Raw genomic sequence first — 21,113 nt, 5'->3', positions numbered from 1 at the left:
TAAAGCCACTCTAGTTTTCATATCACTTTTTTGAATGAAAAATCTCGGGTTCTCAAAGCTTACCTCAAAGAAATGTGAATTGTGACAAACTGTCACACTAAAAAGACTTTATGTATCATAGATACCTCGACTACATTTCCTATCTAAAGACCAACTGAGATGAGTAAGAAAAGGTTTCATCAGCAGTTTGGTGGTCACTTAGTTGATAAATTCAATGGCCATGGCAACTGATAATCATTATTCTCCCTGCTTTGGTAAGGTGCAGAAAAAGTTAGTATTCCATTTGGCATATGGTCTTTTATTAAGAACATTACTCTTGTTACAGTCTCCATTGTAGAACATGCCCTTCAGATATCCCATTATTTTATACTAATTTTCATTTCACAAATAATTTAATCCTCTGTGCTGTGTTGTCCAAATGTAATGTTTTGTATCTTCAATTTCCCTCTCATTTTATAACACACAACACATCTGTTATTTCAATGATAACAGATGTTACACTGAAACTGTAATAACTTGTGAGTTAACTGTATTCAAAACTTTATAGTTACACATGTTCTGATAACTTAATTCTCCTCTATTATCACTTCAGATTGATTTAACTCTGCACAAGTTGGAGAAAATCAAATATTCATCGTGTTTCTGTGTGTATGTGTATATATAAGCATATATATATCACATCATGATTCATCTCTCATGATATTAATCCTGTCTTCTGTGGAAAGATGGAGGTAACTATCATTGCAACATTAACAATCCCTCCTCTCTTTGCTCATGAAGATGAATTTCATAACCAATTCAGTCATATTATGCATTCATCTGTGTGCAGACATACACTTTATGTGCTTGATATGAGTCTCATAAATCTCCCTCATAAACCTAATCTGCATTACAAGCTATTTGCTGTATAAGCAAATGACCTTTCCTCTTATGTTGGGACATAGGATGGCCCAGTTTGAGTCCTTTTCTCCCATTTGGAACTTTGCTCCACTTCCTCCTCCTTTGTTTCCTAATCCATCGGTTCTGAGACCCAGGCTGAAATAACTGCAGATTTACCTATAGTAATCCCTTAACAAATGTTTGCTGAATTTGTATTCAGATCAACAAACATTTCTTAAATTTTAACTAAGGGCAGGCGGTGCTAGGTGCTGATAATTGTTGTTCATCACTTGTTTTGGATGAGGACCAATGACATCATGGGGTGATGTCTTGAATTGAGTGTAAATTGGATTTAAGTGAAGCAGAGTTGTCCATAACTTGGCATCTTCCATGTCTGACCACACTCTAAGCATTCCACAGTGCTTGCTTCAGCTACTTTCGTGGCCATTGAAACAAAAGGTTCTTATCGGCTCATTCTGTCAGTGAGAAGTCTTCACATGCTTGGGGTAAAGATCACCCTAAATCACTGACTGGTGCTGGTAATACCAATACCAAAAAGAGAGAGTCACTGCCTAAAAGCAGCTTAAGTTCAAAATAGCCAGTTTGTAGGAGGATGATATAACATGCACACAGATAAGCAAGTGCAAAGTAAATACAAATTTATTCAGGAAGGGTTGAATACTAATAATAGGAAATAAGGGAAAACAGTTTATAATAAATTAATCACAAAGACATAGGGATTGATACAAAGGTATCTAACAACTCCTCAGGGGATTTATAATTTTGTTGAATAAGATAAGACTTATGTGAAGAAAATTAAGACCAGGACAAGATTAAGCTGTATTAAATTTGTGCTTCAGCTCTTACATATTCTCAGAGTTCAGAGAAAGGAAAGATCCATGTGGAATATAGTCTTTAGAGAAAGTTTCATTGATGAAATGGATAGAAAAAATGTGTACACAGAGAGATTGAGGGAAAGCATTCTGGACAGAGGGAGCGCATCCTACAGAGGCCAAAATGAAGAGAGTCATAGTATGAAGTGGAAGAATAATGATACTAACCTCTTTTTGGATTATTATTAAGTCTGACATCACAATGTTTAGTACATAGTCACTATAGCCCCATCCTTGAAAGCACTGCTATGGAGAGGAGAGATTCAAGCAGATGTGATCTTAGAGTTCACCAATTTATGATATGCTTTGAACTGGATTTCTGGTCTTGTATTTTGGAGAAACTGGTTCACATTATTCCATGTCTACTCGGTTGGGCCTTATGAACTTCACAGAATCAAAAAAGATCTGGAATAGACTCTCAAAACCACATGTGAATTACATATGATTCCTATATTTCATAGGAAATTTTAAATTTAGATGTAAAAAATTAAAAAATTTAAAAAAGCATAATTTGTCAACTTAAAAATGCACAAAACCCTCATATTCAGCTTTTCAGGTAGTAAAATAATCAGAGATAACTATTACTGAATATTCATTTAATCATAATCTACTATTTTTTAAAATGAACTTTTTACAATGCACTTTTAGGCACTAGGAGAGATTCAAAAATAAATGTAGAAGTGAATGAAAATGTAGATTTAATTTTTATCTAAATTCATCAACCCCTTGAAATCTATCCATGAATCCTTGGGAGAAATCTCTGGACTTCATACTAAGAACCTCAGGTTTAAAGCTCCATGGTAGACTGACTATAAACCACACATTCTAGGCCTTACTATCCAGTTAAACTGGATATGTAGTCTATAAAAATCCTTCTACAACCTTAAGATATTCTAACTGAATTGAATTTTATTCAGAATTTTAAGAAAGCACAAAACACTACTCTTTATAGCTTCAGTATCTTGATAATTGTTAAGAGAACTACAACAGGTTTGGATGCTGATTCTCCTCATTTCAGTCAGCTATCAGAGATTCTTCAAGTTATTTGATCCTTTAGAAAGATCCAGAATTAAACCAGGTGGGAACTCATAGTAATTCTAATCCAGTCTCAAGGACATGGAAGTAGATACTATGTTCTTCCCTCTCCGTTACCATGGGAAGGAAAGGAACTTATAACATCATTTTCTTAAAAATTGGACACAAGCCCAATTCTTGCAATAAAATTAAAGCTCTTCCTCCCAAAAATTTGTCAACTTCCTATGCCACCCTGAATCAATCATGTCAAGATTCTCTATCACCTCTGTCACTCAGTGAACATCAAATAATAGTGTAAGCTGCTCCTCATTCCTATAAGGATCCTTAGAAATGTACTGACATGACCAGTTAAGTCTGGCCCTTTGGTTAGATGGGATAATTATTATTCTGGATTCATATGTCTAGGTGGGAAAATCATCTATTTTACAATATCAAGGAGGGAACAATGGTAAAAGGACATCAAGAGAGATGTAGAAGAGAATCTCTTCCAAAATTCAAGATATGGTCTTTCAATAAGAAATACATCTGTAACAGTATGGAGCACGAGACTCAGATAAGAGATGATGATAAATAAGAGGCAGATGGGATATACCAGATTAATCATGAAAAGTTTCATAAAATCAAGGAATTCAGTGGGTATCAAGGAATATGATGGACTGATTCTGAGATATCCACTTGTTTTTAGGACCACTATCTTTTATGAGACTGTTTTGCTAAAGGATATCAGCTGACACAGATGTCTATATTTCAGTATGAAACCTTACATTAACCACTATTTTATGTTGAATGTTTATGGCCTATACCAAAATATCTTTATGTGGCAAGCTGACCATTTTGCAAAATTATAAAATAGGTAAAGACTGATCACTTGAACCTTTTTCTCAAGTCTCTCATTTTGCCAGTTCTTCATTAGTATCCATGGATTTTAGGGTAGTTAGGTGATGTAGTAGATAGAATACCAGACCTAGAACCCAGGAGACTTGAGTTTAAATCCATTCTCACATACTTAGTAGCTGTGTGACTCTGGGCAAGTCACTTAATTCTGTTTGCCTCAGTTTCTTCATATGTAAAATGAGCTGGAGAAGGAAAAGAGAAACCACAGTATCTTCACCAAGAAAATCCCAAATGAGGTCAAGAAGAGTCAGACATGACTGAATAACAATAATACCATCCATGTATTTTAACCCATCTGTCATTTATGATTTTAACTTTCTTTGAAGTTGTAGGAAAAAGTCCAGGGTCTTCTAAACATAAGACATTCCTCCCCATATTTGTCACTGGATGCTTCCATTGTCACCATTCAAAAATTGTCTCCGGTTGTACTCCTCCTCTCCTAGTAGCAATCTGACTCATCACAAACTCATCTTACTGATTGGTGTCCCAGATGTGTTTTACTACTGACTAAGAAGCCTCAGGAGACAAAATATGCACACGTAGAAAAATTACAAGTATATGGCCTTATAATAGGATCTATATTTCTCTAATTTCAGGCAGGACTCTGGCTCCTCTCCTTCATTCCAATCTACTTCCCTCTCAAACCAACTAAGTTTGCTTTCTCTGTCTCTATCTCTGTCTCTGTCCTTCTCTCTCTCTCTTATCTCTCTCCTTCCCTGTACCCTTTTTCTTCTCTTTCTCCCTCTACCTCTCTCCTAAGGACAACAATGTCTACCCTGAAATCTTTCTCTGAAACATTTCCCTGAAGTGTTGCTAGATCTGGAATCAAAAGAACTGAGTTTGAATTGTGGTCCTGCTATTTTTAGGTACCTTATTTAACTTCTCTGGAACCCAATATTCAACTGTTAAAGGTTGGGTTGGCCTGTCTTCTAGTTGTCTGAACTTGATCAAGTTGAGGGGTAGTGTGGGAGAGGAGAAAAGGCACTGGCCTTGAAATCTAGAAATGACTGAATTTGTTTCCTGACTTTGCCACTGACTGGCCATGTGACCTTGAATAAGTCATTGCAAGTTATCTACATTTTCTAGGCCTTGGTTTCCTCATTTATAATATAAAGCAAATGGACTATCTGATCACCATGGTTCCCTTCCAGCTCTTTACTCTGAACCGTGAGGGGAAAACTATATTTTTAAGGGCAAGAACTCTGTTTTACCTTTTTTTTTATTCCTACCACTTAGCACAGTATCTGGCACATAGTAAGTACTTTCTAAATGTTCATTGACCGAGGTAAATAAACCTCTTTGCCTTATTCAGATGTATTACCATAGGAGGGGCATCAAACAAGTTTGACTTTCTGGCAGGATATCAAAGACATGTAGAATCAAGATCATTTCAGTTTAGGGTCGGCAATCTAGGCATCTAAACTTAAGGACCATCTCACAACTGAAGTGAAAATGGAAGAATAATTCATAGAATTACTAATTTGCCTTTTAATGGCATCTCCACCTAGTATGCATGGGCATGGTATACAGTGTTATGACTCTGGATTGCACAAGAGACAGGCTTTGGCTCAAAAGCCAAGGGCACACTGGCTCTATGTTCTAAGTGACTGCAGACATATTTTGAGCCCTGCAGAAGCCAATCAAGACAGCCCCTTGTAAAATGGAACCCAGACCTCAAACATGTAACAGTTCAATATTCTCAAATATAATTGAAAATATCCTGGATCTGAATCCCAAGTTTGGAAAAGATTTAGAATCCTTCACTTCACAGAGATGCAGGCTGAAATGGAGGATGAGACTTAGAGATAGCAGATGTGCCTTCCTTGTTCCTATCTTGAGTTGGAGACCCAGAGACCAATAATATAAAATGTCTTTTCTACCTCTGATTCAAATTAACTGTGAAATTCTCATTCCGTGGTTGCCACTTCACTTCCGGCCAGATAGAGTTAAGAGATGTCTGCAGCTGCCTTCCCCAGCTGAGGAACTGCAGTCTCAATGGAGACTGCAAAAGGCAGCCTGAGTCCTCTAGACATCCAGCTCTACTAATTGGTTCATCTTATGCTTAGACAAGCATTATTTGAGGCGGAATTACTGAGGCTTAATTCTGACTGAGGCACTCTGAGTCAATGGCCGGTGCATCTTTCTTTTCCAGGGAGTGTTTCTTAATACGATCATTTAGGTAGGAAGACAGGCAAGATGGCAGGTATGCCATCCCTTCCTCCTTGTATGTGATTGTGAATTGTGGGTTAATTGCATAACAAAGCAGCCAGTTAACACCTGCCTGTGGATTTACATACTTGTAGCTATATATCATCCTCTACCTAATGCGCACTTCTGTGAAACCTAAATGTTTTACCTGGGCTGTAAGGTCAGTCCCATTTGTCAAAGCAGGGACAGTCACTTTATCTCAGACAGTCTTATCTGGGTTGTGCAGCAGCTCAAGGACATCATCTGCCTTTAGATCAGCATAGCCTTGAGAAAGTTGGGCTGCGGGAACACTGGCTCTCCTTACTCATTTATTTTCAGCATCTACTTTCCTGCCTATTAGTGGGACAGTGACTATTCACTGATAAAGAGTAGATGATCTTTCCACTGCAAGGACTCAGAAGCATATTCTTGCCAGAGTTAACGCCATTCTGGCACCTTCAATGGAAAAGATGGGGTGTCTGCTAATGGTATTTTGCGGCGAAATTAATTTCAAGGGGTCATTATCATGAACAGAGTGGGCTGGACGGATAGGGACTGAGCATCACTGAAAAAGACTATGGCATAACTAAAGAAAGACAAATCCTGGCTGATGTCTTTCGCAGGGAAGAATGGGGCAAATCAGTCAGGGTACTGTAAATACTTTAATGAACAAGAATAATCATTTGGTTGTTTAACTAAAATATCTCTATCTTCTTCATGTAGAAGCAGCATTATCCATGAAGACCCAGGTCTTAATGTCTGTCAAAAAACATGGATTCTACTCCTAGCTTGGCCACTAGCTGTCCATGTGACCTTGAGCTTGAAAGTCAGTTCATTTTTCTGAACTTCAGGTCCTTATCTAAAAAATGAGGAGTAACTCAATGATCTCTAAGGTCCTTTCCTGTTCTGTGACATTGGAGGACATCCAGTTATCATTTCCTTAATTCCTTCCAAAAGAAGACAGTATGATCTGTACAGTGGATTGAGCTCTGAATTTAAGATCTAACTACTTTTTTTACTAGCTGTGTGACCCTGAACAAGTCACTTATCATCTCTCCAGTCCCCAGTTTCCTTGTGTAAAATGCTCCCTTGTGTAAAATTCTTCAGTGGACTCTAAATCTATGTCTAAGTCGTTGATCCCAAGGTATTGAATTTCAGATATTGTTGGGGAACCAGGCTCAATCAAAGAAACTTCTTTCTATATAAGCATCTCTAATCAAAGCACTGAGCCTTTTTTGAGGCAACCCATAGATAATAGATGTATAAACAACTCTAACTTAAGGCTCTGACAGCTGTCCCCCCCCCCACTTTAAACAGTATTATTGGGCTTGAGCTGTAAAAGCTATATCTGTACACACTGAAGTTTTGAAATAAGAAAAGTGTAATGGGAAAACTATTGTCTCCCATCTAGGTTGAACAAGGAGGGAAGGTATTTAGGGTACGTTTGTCAGAGCCTTTTACGTAGAACACTGCCTGCCAGCATTCTCACTAAAAATAGCTGTCACTACAGTCAAGCCCTCAGTCTGGGAAACAGCCTGTTCTTCACCAAGATCCTTTTTTCACTGGTTTTTTTTTTTTAAGTTATAAGAACCTTAACAAAAAATTAGGAAGTTTGCTGGTTTGTTCCCCTTAGGATTGGGACTCTGAAACCCAGGCAGTGTTCATGAAACAAGAGGTTCAGCTTGGTGGGGGAAACTAGGCAATGATGCTGTCCCTTTGTGCATGAAAAATGTTGAAGCCTGTGGAGGCTTAAAACAAATGAAACCTCTGAGTTATTAATGCTTGGGGAGTCGCCTTCTTCAATATATGCCTCTGTGTTAACATTATACCAGCGCCAGTCTATGGAATGATAAATGCTATACTATGTAAATAGATAAAGGCTTCAAAAGGACTCACTCTAGTGTTTGAAAACACAAATCCATGTCTTATCAAGCCCCTTTGTACAATGGCCTCTAATGACTCGAGAAGGGACAGTATTGAGTACCAAGTAAATGAGCATTTCAAAACTGCCTAATTGGATATGAAAAGGCTTCCCGCAACATTCCATCCAAGCCTCTTACCTTAGGTAGAAGAATTTCCTGCCACTCGAGGCCCCCAAGAGGTTTCTCTAACCTCTTTGCACTTAACATGGTTCTTGATATCCAAATGTTTAGAACCTGAAAGTTGGGAGGGCTAGGGAACAACTTCTATTTTTACACCTTTGCTTTCATCTGACATTTGTAAAGCACGTTCTCTTACATCGTCTCATCTGATCTACATATGATGACAAAAGGGAGACAAAGGCAGAACTGAAGAGGCAGCTAGGGCCTGCCTTCAAAATAGTAGGAAACTGAGAAGGCTACTAATGGAAGGATCCCTCCCTGGCCCTCAAATAGACTTCTCTACCATCCTGCAAAAAAAAAAAAAAAAAAAAAGCCATCTTCCCTTTCTGCCCAGCCAAAAATGTTCAACATTCAAAATACCTAAAATATTCTCTCAAGGAATTCTGGGGAAAGAGCAAGACTACGATTCCCAAGATGTATCACACCAAATAATGCAAGTAGAAAGTCCTCAGATGCAAAAAAATCTTAGACATGACAAGTAATGCAGAAAAACTGATACAAGAAAACTTGTACAGAAAAAGAAATGAAAAATGATTAACAACCCATTGATCCTAGTACTCCCCCATGACTTCTGGACTCCTTTCCCTCCCCCAACTTCCACAGCCTGCTTCCTACTAACTATGTTTAGGACTATTACAGTTTTAAGCACTAGAAGTTTATTCCTTTGCAAGTCACTTGGGAAAATATCACCAATAGGGAAGCTCATGAGTCAGACTGGCCCCAAGACTCAAAAACCGAGAAAGTGAGGTAAGAGTACGGGTGACAAGAAGGCAAGAAATAGAGGAAAGCTTGGAATCATTCCTTCATCCCCTCTGCCTCACAGAATCCCTCTCTTCCTTCAAGAGGAATATCAAATGCCACTTTCTACAAAGAGCCTTGCAGTCAGAGCCAAGATGGCAGCTTAATGTCAACAAAAGGTGGAACTACTAGGAGAATCTCCTCCTAGAGACTCTTCTGACTCCCACTGTGCTCTCTCTCCCAAACTACTACACATTTAACTATATAGCATTTACGTTATCTTTTTATTTATTCTGTATATATTGTTATAAGTACTTTATTTCTCTCCTATTAGAATGTAAGATTGCAAAGAGGGATCATGTCTCTCTATTTATATCCTTAGTGCCTAGCATACTGGCTAGCAAGAAATAAATGATTATTTATTAGTGAGTGTTGGTTCAAATGGCCTTATGTAGCATAGGAAGAATAAGACAGCCTAGTAGGAATGAGATGAAGGGAGAAAAGATAATAAAAGCCATCCTACCAGAACTCCCCCAATAGTATAAGAGAGGATCTACCCACAAATACCCCTTCACAACTAGCCCCTGAAGATCAGTTTAGTAACTGAACAAAATCAGTTATTGACTAGTCTTTTGAGTCCAATAGAGATCGACTGGTTAGAGAATAAGACCAATTGTGAGGGTTATTCAAAGTTTCCCTGCAGTAGCATCCCCACAGGCTACCATCACACTTGGTGGAACATTGACCTCTCACTATCACCTAATGATCTGGGAGAAGAGTGTATAGACAGCAAATATGGGGAAAGGGCAGAAAAAAAGCACAGAAGCTCTTGGCCTTCTGGAGGGAAAGGATTGCGAGTAAGCACATTTTTAGCAAGGAAACCATAGTAAAATGAGCAGAATGATTGATTAAGACAGACAAAAGCTGACTGAGGAATAGAAATGAAAAAAGCACTCAAAGAGATCCTTTTCAAGGGACTGCTTTACAGTCCAAGAAACTGAGTCAAAATCCCCTGGAGAAAGTAAAGATATCACATAGAGCTTGAAAGGTTGGCCCCTAACCAATTGATTCCCCACCTCCACTCCCAGTACAGTTAATGAAATCGTGAAGGGGGAATGGATAAGAGAGAGAAGAGGTGTTAATGTGTTAAGAGAAGTGCAAAAACATGTTTATACCCTGTTACCATTTGGAAGGTGTGAAGGAGTTCTTCTATGAGATTAAAAGGACAGCTTGTCATTGGCTAAATGAAGATTGGTCAGGCCACTAGTGGACCTCAAAGCTTGTCAGTTCTGAGAGCTAGTTGAGATAAGAAACAACTATCAAATATGACCCCTGGAAATCTAAGAAAGAGCCTTTCTTATTATGCCTCTACTATAAGGAAATAAATGACAGGAGGTGATTTATCTGTCTTCTCCCTTCTCTCCTCCATCATGGCATCTTGTAGAAAAGGTACAGGAAAAAAACCTCATCATCCAGTGAGGGGGAGGGAGAGAGAGAGAGAAAGAGAGAGAGAGAGAGACAGAGAGACAGAGAGACAGAGAGACAGAGACAGAGAGAGAGAGAGAGAGAGAGAGAGAGAGATCGCGCGCAGGGGAGAGAATTTTAAGAAGTGTGACCCTTGGCAGCAGAGAAGAGAGCCATTTGAGGGGCAAGAGGAAATTAATCTTGGCATTCAGGAGTCAAGATACATAGAGTTATAGGCCCAGTTGGAGTGATCCACTCAGCAGAGACACTAGGCCTACAAATGAACAACATGAAATCACAACAAGAAAGGAAAGCATATGAGTTGCCTTGGGCACATCTTTTCCATTGCTAAGTACCTCACTACTAGTGTTCTCCAGGTTTATGCCAACTTATTTATTTATCATTGACCCTATAGAACAATATGCCTTAGGTTGACAGAGGGAATATTTGATAGCTATTGTTTTTATTATGCTCACTTAAGAAATACCATTGCTTTGAATTGTACTAACTATTCATGGCAAAGACAACGGTCGGACAGCAATCATGAGCTATAGTTTGAAATATTCAGCCTTAAAGAGTACCTGTCATCTCAAGGGAGCAAGCTATCCTTCAGGGGACTCAGATCTCAAGTGAGAGTATGATTAGGGGCTAGCTAGAAAGGGCAGTACAATAGCAATTCTGCAAGGTCCCCTGCAAAGACAACAGAGGAAGTTCAAAAACATCCAGAATTGTTCATAAGAGGAATTAAAGAATTAAGTGAAAATATCAAGGAATAAAGTATATAAATTAAGGCTTATAAGAAAGAATTATGATAATTTAATCCAGAAGGTAAGACAATATAATTTAATTGCCACAACAAAGAGACCAAAAGAGTCCACAAAGTGCCTTAGGTAGAAAACATCAAATGTATTTGCCAAACAAAAAGAGCAGGCTGCCAAAGGCAACACTGGGCTAGACCATAAATTCGTCTATAAAATTTTACAAAGAAGCATGATAGACGATTTTGTCTCATAAAGCAACATGAAGCAGCGGAGGGTAAAACTGTGACAGCTTGGCAGCAAGTCCAACTAAGCAAAGTCATCCCAAGGGCATTCAAGGATGAAAATGGAAGAAGAACTACAAACAAAAGAAAAATGGAAAAGATTTGCGCAACCTGTTTCAACAAACTGTTTTCTCCACCAAGAATAGTGGAACCATCATATTCGTATTCTAACATCATTGTCTGAAGTCCAAAGAAAGGAGGTAGAAATAGCACTAAACATAACAAAGACAGGAGAAGCAGCCAGATTGGAACAAATACATATAGAGAAGACCCATGTTGGAAGTAATATAATTGTGAAGGCTTTAAGGGGTCAGTGTACAAAGTATTTTTTAAAACCCTTCCCTTCTATCTTATAATCAACACTGTATATTGGTTCCAAGGCAAAAGAGGGGTAAGGGCTAGGCAATAAGAGTTAAGTGACTTACTCAAGAGTCAAACAGCTAGGAAGTTTGAGACCAAATTTGAACCCATGATCTCCTATCTCTAGTCTTGACTCTCAATCCACTGAACCACCTAGCTGACCTCATGCAAGATATTTAAAGGAAAAGATACTAAAGACACGGGGAGGGAGTGGAAAGGGAGATAGGGGAAGTTCAGATCTTATTAGTACTGAAAACAAAGAAACCAAAAGTATATTCATAATTAAAGGCTATACCTGTTCTCCCATGAATACAAATTTCTATTGTAATCTATACATATTGAAAGTATCTTTAATTTGGTAGTAATGGACAAGAAGTCTTTCACAACCAATATTCAACAATGGACCATATCTATCATTTCACAATTAACTGAAAGATATGAATATAAAATTCCATTGTGCTTAGTGGTTTTTTTGGGGGGGGGTTTTTTGTTTGTTTTTTTAATTTTAAACCCTTAACTTCTATGTATTGACTTATAGGTGGAAGATTGATAAGGGTAGGCAATGGGGGTCAAGTGACTTGCCCAGGGTCACACAGCTGGGAAGTGTCTGAGGCCGGATTTGAACCTAGGACCTCCTGTCTTTAGACCTGGCTCTCAATCCACTGAGCTACCCAGCTGCCCTGTGCTTACTGGTTTTTGATAATTAAAAAAGCATTCAATTCAGGGATAGCTGGGTGGCTCAGTAGATTGAGAGTCAGGCCCAGAAATGGGAGGTCCTGGGTTCAAATCTGGCCTCAGACACTTTCAAACTGTGTGACCCTTGTCAAGTCACTTAACTTCCATTGCCTAGCCCTAACCACTCTTATGCCTTGGAACTAATACACAGTATTGATTCCAAGATGAAAGGTAATGGTTTTGAGGAGAGGGAAAGCATCCAATTCATTGAATAACATGCTACATTAAAGACCCAGCATCCCCTATATATATTTCCTTAGAAAATGTAATAAAGAAATAAAACTTTTCAATAACCTTCTGATGGGAAATATCTGGCAAAACATAAAACTGGAAGGTATATACTTGCCAAAGATTGACTACTAAGATGGAAAAGAACTAGCACAGAGTCCAGATCAAGGAGGGTTTTCCTGTGGAAAATGAGGTGCTCTGGGTGTTGTCGTGATTTCATCAAGCCCTGGAATACTGTAGATCAGTGGTTCCCAAACTTTTTTGGCCTACTGCCCCCTTTCCAGAAAAATATATTACTTAGTGCCCCCTGTCACATACTACCACCATCCCCTTACAGTTATTCACTGCCCCCAAATGCACTTGTGGCCATCACTGCCCCCTTGGATCGCTGCAGCACCCACCAGGGGGTGGTGGCACCCACTTGGGGAATGACTGCTGTAGGGTCTCTTGAAGAGATCTGGTTATTGTGTTAGTTGTTCTTTATTTTCAAATAGGACCAATGGCTTCCCTTGGTAATATTTTGACATGCACATGAATTGGATTTAGGTGAGGCAGAGTTGCACAGAACTGTCAGCCTATCCTTTCCCAATCATCCAAATTCAGTAGCAAGACATAAGTTATCATGACTAGCAGTTGCCTGGGAGGCAATAAATGACCTTGGCATCTTTGATGTCTGACCAGTCTCTAAGTACTCCAAAGTACCCACTTCAGCCACCTCTGTGGCTATTGGAATAAATTGCTCTCACCTGCCCATTCTAGCAGGGGAAATTTTTACATGCTTGAGGTAGACATCCCCTTAAGTTACTGGTAAGTCGGAGGCCTGTTGGTCACCCTCCTCCTGGTTTAGCTGGTCCGCCAATATGGTTTTAGTGTGGTGTGGCTGCTTCCTATGCTACAGGGTCTCAGAGCCACAAGTGTGAGTTGGGTGAAAGGTAGACACCAAAGATGGATGAGCATCTCTGAGGAGGTGTCTGAAAGCCCTCAAGCCATAAGGTGCTAGTCCTCCCTGAACACTCCAAACACCCAAGAGATTTGTAATCACTCAAAGGTTTCTGGTTTGTCTATTCATCTGGGAAAGACCAAGTGGTTGAGGGAAGTTTGTTGCTCAGTTTTCAATACGCATTTAAATGGATAACTTATAGAACTTGTCTATCAGTATTTACATTTGACATAGTCAGATAGACAAAAAAAAAAAACCTAGACCCATATTGAAAAAGGAGAAGATTGGGTTGAATTACTTTTGGGAAATTACAAAGTTCTTTTAATGACTTAAATCTTCCCAAGAAAATGAAGGCCTCGATTATCAATACTAACATCTTACTGGTGCAGCTATATGAAAGTAATAATAATAATAGTTAACATTTACATGATGGTTACGATGTGCCAGGCACTATGTTAAGCACTCTAAAATTATTATCTCATTTGACCCACACAACCACCCAGGGAGAGAGATGCTATTATCCCCATTTTAAAGATAAGGAAACTGAGGCAAAGAGAGTAAGTGACTTGCCAAGGGTCACACAACTAGTAATTTTCAGAGGCAGGATTTGAATTCATATCTTTCTGACTCCAGATCTGATGCTTTATCCACTGCACCATCTAACTGCCCCAGATATGCCACTGCCTCCAAAGAAGAAGGACACCACAAAGATGACAATGGAGAGGGGCATGGAAGGTATTAGCAGGCTGCAATACTTGAGGGACTCAGAAGAACAGGAATAAAGAATGTCATCAAAGAATTTTATCACAGGAAGAAATGATTGCAGAAAAGAAAAGATAGAAAGAATGAAGGACAATAGGTGGATAGCTAGAGGGCTCCACTAATAGCTTTGAAATAGAAGAAAATAAGGAAGGTTTCAAGCAAGTTGAGGAGACTCCTGTGGTGAGCTTTTGAGAAAATATGTACAAGAACTACATCAAATGCACAGGCAAAAATGAGTTACAATCTCCATTGTTGGTGAGAAATCTTCCATCAGAGAGATCGCCAATCCATTTGAGTATTTGAGTAAGGAAGAAATGGACAGGTTAAATCTGAGCCCAGAGAACTTACAACAAATGTCAGATATTTTAAGTAAGTGTAAGTCAATTCTCTGAAAATTAGGGTGACAGAAGTCAAATTTTAAAGGGCAAAGATATAAGGAAAACCCAAGGAACAAAATTAAAGTATTGTCTCCAGAAGTTACCTGAGAAGAAAAGGTACAATAATGGTAGAGCTGAGGAAGGCTCAAGTTCAAATCTAGCTTCAGACACTTGCCAGTTGTATGACCCTGTGCAAGTCACAATCTCTGACTATCTCCATTACCTCAAATGGAAAATAGCACCTACCCCCACAGAGTTGTCATGAGGATCAAATAAGACAATATTTGTGGGGGCAGCTGGGTAGCTCAGTGGATTGAGAGTCAGGCCTAGAGATGGGAGGTCCTAGGTTCAAATCCAGCCTCAGACACTTCCCAGCTGTGTGATCCTAGGCAAGTCAATTAAAAATAAATAAACAAATGAATGAATGAATGAATGAATGAATGAATGAATGAATGAAGACAATATTTGTAAAGTGCTTAGCACAGTAAATGGCACATAGTGGGTACTTAATAAATGTCTTCCTTTCCTTCTAATATGGACTCAGTTAACCAATCAATTAATTGGTGAGTGTAAAAGGCTTCCTCCTATTAGAGTTTGACTAGAACATATTATGTATCCTTAGAGCTCTGATCTTTGCTTTCTGCAGAAATGGGCAACTAATCTGACAAGTTTGCTATGACTAATGAAACCATGGCTCCTTATAGCTTAATGTGTTATCTCACTCATATAAGAGTTGTATTTTGGCAGGGGATTTCTAGAAGCCCAATGCCTAATCTCAGAGGAAATCAGTGGGGAGAATAATTTCATAGGATCATAGATTGAGAGCTAGCAGGAATTTTAGAGGCCATCAAGTCCAATTCCCTCCTTTTATAGGTGGAGAAACTGAGGCACAAAAGGGTTAAGTGAGTTGTCATGAGTAGGGACAAGTAAACTTTTTTTTTAATCCTAAAATTTCATCAAAAGGACAGTTGCCTATTTTGCCTATGCTAAGGGCCAATTCTGCTTCCAAAAACTCAGTCTTAATAAAAAAGAAGCCAAAGAAAGGTTGATAAGACATCCCAAAGTAACTCTCATTTATCAGCTGATTCTTCATTTTGCTTTGCTAAGCATCATTGCATAACACTTATCTTATTATTAGGCAGGCTTTTCTTGTCAATTATTTCCACATCTAAAATCAGAATTGCAATGATTACTTTAGGCTTGGAATTAAGAAAGCACCAGATAGCCTTTGAACTGAGGCACAGTGTCCAAGCAAATTGCCTCTGCAGAAAAGACTTAGGAGAAAAGAGAAAACGTAGGAGTGCTTTGAGTTATCAGCAGACTCTTAACTCACCTTGTGGGACCAGGTGATTATGGGAGCATCAGAGGGCAGGTGGGTCTAGGAGACCATATGTTCTCAAGTGTTGGGAATGACAGGAATTCTTGAGGTCACTGATTCCAGTGTTCACATAAACAGAACTGTCCCCTTGAGGCTATCTCAGGACAGTGAATTAAGGACAGTACAAGTGATTGGAGGACAAAACTTCAGTTTAAACCTTGAATTTTCATGTGCTCTAGTCTGAATTCTTAAAAGAAAAAAATAATTAAAATAAATCACTAAGTTTAGTATTTGAGTATTTGATAATTAAACCCCCCCAAAAAATTTAAGCTCTTATACTAAATTCCTTTAGATAACTAATTTAATTTACCTGAAAAGGCATGCTGGCTTAGTGGACAGATTATTTTTCTTAGAGTCAGGAAGACCTGAATTCTAACACTTACTATGTGGGCAAGCCACTTAACTTTTCACAGCCTCAGTTTCCTAACATGTAAAAAAATGAGATAACAATAGTACCTCCTTTCCAGTGTTGTTTTGAAAATCAAATGAGTTAATATTAGACTGTAAGCTCCTTTAGGGCAGGGACTTTCTTTTGCCTCTTTCTATATCCCCAGCACCTAGCATAGTGTACATATTAGGCACCCAATAAATGTTTAATAATTAATACATGTAAAGTACTTTGCAAATCTTGTTATACATTTTACCTCTTATCATTACTTGGATACTATGAAAAATCATGGAGAAAAATAAAGCTCACATCAAAAACACAGACAGATGTTACTCATATAGATTAGAGAGAAAGTCCAACCAAATTTAAACAAAAATATACTTTTAAAACTTTCAGGTAATACAAACTCTGCATAGGCAGGCAAGGCTCAATAAAAGTTGACATTTAATAGCTCTTTAAGGCTAACAAAGCACTTTATATATCTAACAGCCCTGTGAGGTAGGTGCTCTTATTATCCCCATTTTGCAGATAAGAAATTGAAGCAGAGTGCAATTAAATGACTTACAGGGTTACATGTCTAGGAAGGAAGATGAGGCTACATTTGAACTCAGGTCTTCCTGACTCCAAATCTCACACTCTATCTCCTCTACCATCTAGTCAGTGAAAAAAGTGAGAATATATCAGGCTTTGAATCTCAATCATTTATAGCCTCATAGAGCCTTAGTTTCCCTTATCTGTAAATGTGGATGAATAATACTTTCATCATCTACCTTTAAGCGTTCCCATGAAGAGTTCTGCAACCTTTTAAGTGCTATGGAAATATCAGTTACTGTTAAAGCTATTAGTGGAATTTAGGGAACTTACTTCAAGGATTAGGGAAGATTTCTTCTAATAAGCATATCTATTTTTATAAATAAATCTGTTCTTGGAAATGGTTTATTCTTTTGAGAGTTTTAAATATGGTTCTTTTACTATCTTGTTTATCTTGGTAATTTCCTCTTAAACATGAAGAATGAGTTGATGAAGCAGAGGGAAATTTCAGCCAGTATCTGTCTGAATTCCCACTAATTCGGTGCTAGAGAAGCCTGAAACTACAAGGTTTTACTATATAGAAACTGAATGAATACAATTTTTGTCACTTTGAGGGGGGGGACACATAAAAAATTAATTTTCCCATTCTGATCTAAACCAAGGAGGTACATTTTAAAAACACACACATATACATACACACATGCATGCACGTACACATTCTACCCCCATTCTTGGAACTCTGCTGTCACCAATCAATGAGACAGAGGCCTGAGCCAAGATGTTTGAAGATGATAAAGAATTAGATTCATTGGAGTCACTATCCCAAGGCAGTAGCTTCAATTCAACACCAGTGGAGAGAAGAAATCAATAGCTGCCAAATGGAAAAGAACAACTCCCGATATTCAATTTATATTGAGATGTGGGTCTGCCATGTTGAAATCCTCATGAGAATGATTTCATAAAGATTATAATGCCAGAGTCCAAATTTAATAGCAACTTATATTTTTATAGTGAGATGGAATTAATCTCACATAATTGAGACTCTTCCCTTTCAATACTTTAGCTTTTTGTACAAACTCTTGATTTGGTTTAAGGTTGTCTATTCAATTCAATCCAACTCCATACAATTCAATAAGTGCCAATGCCAAGGGAGAGAGGTTGGCCTTAACAAGGAGAGCAATCTCTTTCACTGAGACAGGAAAGGAAGAAGGACAGTAAGGGTGAAGATTCAAGTAGGGAGGAGTGTCGTGAAGAAAAAAAAAGACTTAGATTTGGAATCAGATGGACCAGGTTTTCCCCTTATTTCCTGTGTGACCCTGAGTAAGCTTAACCTTTCTGGGGTTTATCTATAAAATGAAAGGGCCAGAATCAATGATTTTTAAAGGTTCCATCCATCTCCAAATCCTATGATCCTGTGATAAGACTTAAGGGAACTCGTGATGAATGGACTGATCTCAGGAAAGTAGGAGGTGAGGCCATTTGCTTCGAGCATGGGAGGCAAAGGTCAGGTTTAAGACTCTAGAATGGAGAAGGTTTAGTACAATTGGAAGGTGGTGTAGAGAATGCTATTGGGAATCAATAAAAGATGAATACAAGGTTTACTGTGTAGCAATGAGCTTGCCCAAGGATACAGGGCATGAAATTATAATAAACTACAAACTAGTTTTTAAAAAACCTACAATTTGGATTCAGACAAATTAGTTGAATTAATCAGTTTAACAGTAATTAATTCTAATATGGTTCAACTAATTTAACCAATTTCTTTGTAAACTAATTTTATATATGAACACATCTTAGTAACTAACCTCACATCTTATCCCTGTCCTTGTAGAAGGTTTTCCTTTCCATTATCTACGAAGGTGTGAAGGCATCGGCATCAACAACTTAGTTTTATTTTTTTTTCCTGGTGAAATAAGTTGGATATTTCTAAAGACAGCAACTGCATTTCCATGCCTTTTACAGATATTATCTCATAAGTTATGCAATAACCCCATGGAACTATATAAGCATTATTATCTCCATTTTATAGGTAAGAATCAGAGAGTTTAAGTAACATCCCAATGGTCACATAGATAAGAAAAGATCAGGTTTGCAGCCAGGTCTTCTTGATTCCATGTCCCTCACTCTATCCACTATACTGCTTTGCCTTTCTACAAGCAGGTTCATGAGGGCTGGGAAACAAGATACTGACCATTAAGGTTCTAGTCAGAACATGCTTAGATTTTCCCTTCCTTGTAGAATATAGAAGGCATGCAAAAGTATTCCCTATCTGATTCAATCCCAACCTATGTTAACATCCATCCATGTATAACTAAGGAATTGGTACTAAAGAATTCTGAAAAATCTTTCAGTTGGCTTCAGAACCAGAAGTAGATGATTCAGGAGGTGTTCAGCAGAAACTATTTGCATACAAAAGGGATGATCTTATCAACTCAATTTTTTTTATCTTCCCAGCAGTTCTTGAGGTTAAAAAAAAAAAAGCAACAAAAAACCACCATCATCCAGCAAATGGGAGAAAAGGCATCTCTCTAGCTACCCTATATCCCATCTAGCTATGTGTCTTTGAGCACACAGTGTCTCTGTTTATTTTGTGTTTTTTTTTCTTTCTTAATCTTAGATGAATGAGTATTCTGAAAGGGCAATAATTACTTGAGTTCTAGAGATCCATCAGAGTCATCAGAGATTCCACCATCTATCAGCCAGAGTGGTAGTAACTGAGGACAGAAGATACACCTACGGAAAGATGTGGAAAGGCAGACACCTGAGAACTGCAGTGACTTTAGGGATCATAATCTCAGTCTCTTGTGATAGAGAGAAGTGCAGGCTATGGATTCTAGAAAGACAATGATCTTCAGAGCTCAGTAGAGACCCACGCCAAAGAAAAAAACTTCATAAGCACTCAACAAAGGGGAAAGGGGTTCCCAGGATCAAGAGTTTTAAGGAACCTTTTTGTTCCAGTTGGTCTCTTCAGATGTGCCCAATCTATTCAGCCCACTCTACTCAGGGACCTAATATACACAAAGGGCTATGCCCCCTCACATGTGCCTTGGTTTAGAGAGAGTGTCTTGTACCAACTGTTCTTGCTATACCTTCTTAGTAAATCCTTTTTTGTAAAAGCTAATAAGTTCAACTGATTCTAATAATGGGAAGCACGCTGATGGGGGCTCATTATAGTACTAGAAATTCCAGCCCCTTGAGGTTATTTATAGAACCTTATGGGTAAAAATATTCAACCAACCTCTGGGGATCTACTTTATAAGTGTGAATCCAAGTATAAGAATGAGCCTCAGAGAGACTATAGTACATGCATAACAAATGGTAAACTTTATAAAAATAAATCTATTTGAGCAGGTCACTGAGTTTGCCTTAAAGACCATTTCTCCAAATTGGAATGAAATTAACATACCCAAATGTTTACTGGAGCTTAAGAGAACCCAGAATTCCTTTCAAGTTGGTTCTCTGATTCAAAAACTAAGAGAAAACATTGATGGTAGAAACTCAAGAGTTCACCCAAGTACAGTGTTGGAAACAAAACACATTCAAACCTGGGTGAGAGATCCTGGGAAGATGAAGTATGTTTCACATACTGCATACTCCTAAGATAGAAACTTTATAGTAGTAGCTCCAAGGCAGCATGTAAAAAAGAAGAGGAAAGAAAGATAGTGAATTCATATATTTTCTTTAAGTGACAGGAGATGAAAGTGTTGTACTTCTAGAAAATGAAGGCCACAGAATTGAATTTTACTAATGCCTGTTGGTTCAACTTCTTACCCTGCCTGGGGCAAAATGTTTGATTTCTCCCTGCCTCTCCAACTACCCCAGATGATCTCCTATGAATTGAGCCTTGAAATATGCTTAGTTGCTCCATGAAGAGCAGGAGTAAATATCTGGGAGTCAGAGGAAGGATCCTTCTTCACATGTCACAGAGCCATGTTCCCTCCACTGAAAAATAAACATGTTGACTATCATTCTGTTCAACAGTGTGAATGAAGTATGAACACAGAGGGAACATTCATCCTTCCAATTGACCTTTAGCCAGGATCAAGTCTTGCTCTTGCCTTGCATCAAAGTCACTTTCTCTCCCTCTCCCCTCCCTCCCTCTCTCTCCCTCTCTCCCTCTCTCTCTCTCTCTCTCTCTCTCTCTCTCTCTCTCTCTCTCTCTCTCTCTCTCACACACACA

Source organism: Gracilinanus agilis, chromosome 2 (assembly GCF_016433145.1).
Source record: "Gracilinanus agilis isolate LMUSP501 chromosome 2, AgileGrace, whole genome shotgun sequence".
NCBI classification, from domain to species: domain Eukaryota; kingdom Metazoa; phylum Chordata; class Mammalia; order Didelphimorphia; family Didelphidae; genus Gracilinanus; species Gracilinanus agilis.
The sequence above is the reverse complement of the archived record's forward strand: the minus strand, read 5'-3'. Positions refer to the sequence as shown.